This window comes from Nesoenas mayeri (assembly GCF_963082525.1).
Source record: "Nesoenas mayeri genome assembly, chromosome: 15".
Lineage (NCBI taxonomy): Eukaryota > Metazoa > Chordata > Aves > Columbiformes > Columbidae > Nesoenas > Nesoenas mayeri.
In genome coordinates, this window is record NC_137559.1 from 2,012,770 (window position 1) to 2,018,769 (window position 6,000).

A 6,000-nucleotide genomic window follows, 5' to 3' on the forward strand; every position below is an offset into this window, starting at 1 on the left:
ACACAAACACCAAGCCCCACAGCCTCCCCAGCATGTCAGGGGCCAGATCAGGGCTGCGGAGCAGAGGATGCTGGAGCCCTTCTCCCTGCCCTGTCCTGTCCTCTCCATCACACAGAGGTGTCTCTGCGTCTCCCTGGGGCTCTGTGTCTAATGCAGCTGAGCACTGTGCCAGGTTGCCAGCTGCTGTTTGGAGAGGGGCCACAGCTTGCCTGTTCCCAGGCTGTCGCCCAGCTCTATTACTCAATGCTTCAGGGTTTTTGGCTGTGATGGTGGTGTTGCTATCAAACTGAGAAGAGTGACATTTTTTTCCTGCACCCCACCTTTTCTGTCTTCCCTGCCACCTCCTTGCAGGGCTGCAAAAGGAACTCACAAGCTCGGAGGTGGTTTTGGAGATGGCTTTGAGACACCTTGGGCTATCACAAGAAATGCACTGGCCAGTCCTTACCTCAAATGACAGTGTCTGGGGAGAGAGAATAGCACTTTTATTCCAAGAGCCGGCTCAGTGCCAGCCACACTTTAATCACCCTGAAGTTCTGTGTTGTGTTGCTAAAACAGCATTAAAAAAAAAAGACCAAAAGAAGCGGAGGGGCAGGATGGCAGTCTCTGGATCAGCCAAGGGGTGGTCTGGGGCGGGAGGATGCCTGGGAAAGGCTGAGCACAGGGACTGGGGACCCTGGGGGGCTGTAGGAGGGTGTTCTGGCCCAGTCCCATCCCTGTCCTGGCTCTCCCAGCTGGGTCACCTCAGCCCCTGTGCTTCCAACTTCCCAGCTGCCCAGTTGGGCCAAATTTGACCCATAGAGGTTTGTGGTGAGGGGTTGGGGAATCTGTCATGCACACACAGGGACACACAGACATGTTCACATGGTCTCACAGAGACAGGGACATGTGCATAAATACAGATACAACCAGGCTCCTGCACCCCCCATGGCCTGTCACACACACAGACCCCCAACATACACAAACACACTGCAACAGATTCATCCCTGCACCCCCCCAGGTTGTCACCACATGCACACCCCCAAGCACAGTGTCACACACACAGGGAGATACCCCAACATGCACACTCACACCTTCACAAACCCCAGCACACTCATCCCCCCCTCTCTCACAATGTGTCACACACACAGTACCACACACAGTGTCACACAGGGTCACACGGTGTCAGATAGTGTCTCACACACAGTGTCACACAAATGCAAGTGTCACAACAATGCAAGTGTCACACACATGGTTTCTCACACGCACAGTGTCACACATGCAGTGTCACACACACACACACACACACACACACACAGTGTCACACACGCACACAATGTCACATACGCACACAGTGTCACACACACATGCCCCCCCGCAGCTCCCCCCATGCCAACCCGGCTCTCTCGGCCAAGCCGCTTATCGCTCTGTGCTGTGACAGCGCACCCGGACCCAGCCGGGTCGCTCCGAGCCCAAGCGAGCCGAGCTTAACCGGATCGGGTCGTGACGAGCAGAGCCGTACCGAGCCGTGCTGAACCGGACCGTGCTAGGCCGAGCCGAGCCGCACCGCACACCTCCGCCCCGCACTGCTGCTCCGAGCCGAGCCCATCCCAGCCGAGCCGCGCCGAGCCGAGCCCATCCCAGCCGAGCCGTGCCGAGCCGAGCCCATCTCAGCCGAGCCGTGCCGAGCCGATGGGAGCCCCCCAGGCCTGGCAGCGCTGCCCGGCGCCGCCTGCACGGGCAGGGCTCTCCGCCTGACGCAGTGAGGAGCTGCAGCCCTTCTCTTCTCGGAGGCCGGTTCCAGCGCTGGGATTTGCTCGGCTCCGGCTGCGTTTCCCTGCCCGCCTCCTGCCCCCGGTTCGCCCGCCTGGAGGGGCGCGGGGAGCCGCAGCTGCGGGTGCGCCCGTCGCCCATCACCGCGCCTCGGGGCTGGGCGCGCCGCCGAGCGCCAGGAGCCGCCGCCGAAGCAGGTAGGTGCGCCCGCAGCCCCCGCCGCAGCCCGCCCGGCCCCCCCTGGCTCCGACCTCGGGCCCAGCCCCGTGCCCGGTGCCAGCTCGCCCCGGTCCCGCGGCCCCCGCCCAGTGTCTCTCCGCCGCGGCGGCGCTCGGCGCTGCCGGGGGAGCCCCGGGTGCCCGGTGAGCCCCGCGCAGCCCCCGGTGGCCACTCTGTGTCGCCAAACTTTTCGTGGCTACAACCCAGGATGGGACTTCGGCTGGGGGGGGACCGCGGGGCAGGTGGCGAGAGGAGCGGGGTACCCTCCCATCCGCGGGCGGGGGGTCCTCAAGCTCGGCTGGAGCCACTCCTGCTCCCCTGTTCCCCCAGGTGCGAGGAGGGGTCGGGCCCGGAGCGGCTTCCCCCGTCCGGCTTGGGAGCGCGAAGCCGAGGGAGCCCTGCCGGCCGCCCGTCCCGTGTTCCCCCCTCGTCCATGGGGGATCCCCATTTCGGGGTCTCCCCACCTCCTGAGGGGTGCGACCGAGCCGAAGCAGCCTTGGGGAGACCCAGTGTGCCGCCGCTGCAACTGCTCCTGCGGGAAACCCCTGTGCTCTGGGGGAAGAGCCGGTGCCGCGGGCAGCGGTGTCCCCCAGGGGCAGGGGGCGTCCACCCGCAGCCACTCTCCACCCCACGGAGCGCTCGGAGCGGAGTGGTTGGGTCTCTCCCACCACCCCAAATACCCTCGGCTATTCCGGGCCTTGGAGTGGGGGCTGTGGCAGAGCCGCTCCCTGGCTCTGCTTCCCCTGCCCCCCCCCAATCCCTTCTGCATTCCCACGCTTGGACCAGCCTCCCCCCCATGTGCTCCTTCAGCGGCTATTTCTGTCCTCGTGAAACATGCCGCACATAGAGCTTTAATTAAAGAAAATTAGTGGAGGGCGGCCGTAGCTGGGGAGGGGGAGGTGTCCGTACTCCGGGGAGGGGACATCGCATCCAGCCGGAGGCTGGTCCCCGGGACGGCGCCGGCCCCGCATCCCCGTCCGGTGCGGCTGCAGCCGCGCTGGTGGCTCGGGGAGGCGGGGGCAGGTGCCTGTCTCTGAATCTGAGCCGCTTTCGCCTTTTTTCTTTGTTTTTTTAAAAAGAGAAAGGTGGAGCGGACGAACAGGAGCGGGTTCCTGCCCGGTGGGTGTGTTGCAGTTTAAATTATGGGGACAGATGTTGCTGTGAAGTTCCGTCTCAGCTACCGAATTCAGTCTGAGCCCGGAGGACCGGAGCCGGTGTTAAACCGCGGCCGGAGTTGCTAAAGAATTTTCTTGATTGCATTTTAATGAAGCGCTGCCGGTGCTGGGGGCTCACGGGGCGGTGTGAGGAGGGGTGTCCCGTCCGCTCCCCGGCGTGGGCCTGGGACGCTCGCCTCCTTCCCTGGGGGAGCCCCTGTGCAGGACCCCCCCGCCCGGGGACCCGCCTGACATGGCGGATGAAGTGATGCTTTTTGTGCCCCGAGATGCCAGGGCGGTGGGGGGCAACCTCCCCCCCGGGCAGGATCCCTCTGACCAGCCGAAATCCCTGGGGGTCCCCAGCCCCCGTCCCGCTCGATGTGGAGCGGAGCTGCTCAACCCGTGCGCAGCGGGACCCGCCGGGCAGCAGCGTCCCGGTGCTGGGGACATGCTGGCCCATGGGGGTGTGTGTTCCTCTCCACCCGCACCCTTCTCTCCTCCTCCAGCTCTTCCCGGTAAGAAACCTCCGCATCTCCGCTCATCCCTGCCTTCCCCGGGCCGGGCAGCCTGGGGGAACCGCGATGCTGCCCACGTCCACGCTGTGATTTGCAGCCCCGGGAAAGCCCAGCGGAGGGAGTGGAAGTGGTGGGGGGGCACACACACACACACTGATATCAACAGGCTCCCCCGGGGCAGAGGAAGCTGGGCCGCCGGGCTCAGCCGCGGGCAGCCGCTCACGCCTTCCCCAGCCGGGGACTCGCCTCCCCGCATCAGCTCCGTGCGTTTCGGTGCCGGTTTGCACTGTATTAAATATTTAGAAGTTTGCAGCGGTGAATAAAGCGAACGTTAATCGAAATTGATGGCATCGTTGCAAAGGGGGTGGCACCGCTTGTAAGGAAACGGCATGGCTCGCCGGGGAGCGGGCAGGGCCCTTCGGGGAATATTTTTAAGGGTTTTCACCCGAAATTAATGGTTTATCGCTCTGAAGGCTCCGCCAGCGCCCAAATCCAAACGCTCCTCTTCAAGTTTCCCACCGCGTCTTCAAGAGAAAAAGCGGATTTCTCTGTCCTGAATGAATAACCCCGTGTAGTGCAGGGAGGAGGCAGTGCCCCTGAAGTTTAGCACCTAAAATTGCTCCCTCTCAGCACCTCGCCCGTTGCTGCCCGGCACCTCGCGGGTCTTACACCCCCCAGACACCCCGGGTTTGCCCCGGCTTGGCGGGGTGTGCGGGCAGCGGCGGGCAATGGGCAGCGGGATGCTGTCGAGGGGGACCGGGAGTGTGTCCCCAGCCCCCCGCGAAGTGCAGCTGGAGGGCAGGCAGCGCTGGGCAGCGGAGGGACCCTCGTCCTGGGGAAAGCTGGGGCAGGGATGGACTTGGCTCGGTGACCTGGAGGAGCGAGCAGCCCCCGAGACGGAGGTGTCCTCCCCAGGGCACAGAGGGAGGAACTGGCGGGGGGGGCAGTTTCCGTCTGGCCAGGGAGCCCCGGCTCCCCACGCCGGAGTCAGGCGCTCCTCTCCGGGCTTGAGTCAGCGCTTTTGTAAGCTGCGCGGATGGGGCAGCGCTCCGCGGGGCGAGATGCGGTTCTGCCGCGGGTGCGGAGGCAGCGGGAGACGGGGAGGAAGGACGGACTCGGTTGGGGTGGAGGGGGCGAGCAGAGAGGGAAAGAGGAAGCGAGGGTTGCCCAGGGGCTGGCCGGGAGTGCGGCTGCGAGCCCCCACCCGGATAGCCGCTGCTTTGTGGCGACCGGCGATGGGCAGCGGCGTGGCGCCGGATGGGGCGGGCGAAGGGCAGCGCAGAGAGCCCTGGGGGCGGCCCGACGCCCCAGCGACGGCTGCCAGAGACCGTCTGTACGCCCCCTCCCAGTGCCCACGCCCGCCCACCCCTTCCGCCCCGCGCTGGGGGACGCTCCCTCGGCCCGTCGCTTCCCACGCGTGTCCCAGCCCGGCCGCCCCTCCGGGCTGGGGCAGCGCCGCTGTGTGACAGCAGAAAGTGGCTGGAAAGGGGCGAGGCGTCACACGCTCTGCCTCCGGGAGGCAGGGAAACGCTGAGGGACCGATGGGAAGGCATGAATGAATGAATCTCCATAAAGAGCCCCAAGCAGCAGGGAGAGGGAGAGAGGAGGAGGAAGGAGGAGAGGAGGAGGAAGAAGAGCAAGAGCAAGAGGCAGCAGGGCAGGCAGCAGCAGACGTGACGCCGGCAGGTAAGGAGATGCCGGTGGCCTCACGGTCCCGCGGTGCCTGGGCTGGCAGGCTGGGGAGCGCTGCCGGAGGCGGGGGGGAGGACAGGAGCCGACAGGACCCTGCGTGGTTTTTTTAAATTTTATTTTTATTTCTTGAAGGGAGATGCTTCCCTCCTGCCTCCCTGCGAAATGTGCGATTCCCCAAACTTCCCAGGACTTTCCCCCGGAGCTGCCGCCCCACGTCCCCTGGCTCCGGGGAGGTTCCGAGGCGCCGGGCTGAGCCCCTTCCCCGGTGCATCCCCGGCCGGGCAGGGTGGCGGCCAGCTGGGCCCGGCCGGGCTGTGCTGGGCGCTGCACGCCGCGGCGGGAGCCGTGTCCTCGCCCTGCCGAGCGCGGCGGTAACTCCCCGGTGGGGACCGGCACCGGCCGCCGGACCTGCTCCGCATCGGGGCAGCCCCGAGCCGCGCCCAGCCCAGCCGGTGGCAATGCAACTGCCTCGGCCTTCTGGCTGGATTTACCCCCGCGGGGGCGTGCGGCTTCTGCTCTGGCCCCCTTTCCTTTGGAGGGAGTTGCAGTGGGGAGCTCCTCTCCCCCCGGTCTCGGACCCCCATTCACTGCTACATCCCTGCTGCAGTTACATAAGGTAGAGGAGCGCGCAGCCAGCGCTAGCGCGGGCCAAAGCACCGGGATCCTCACCC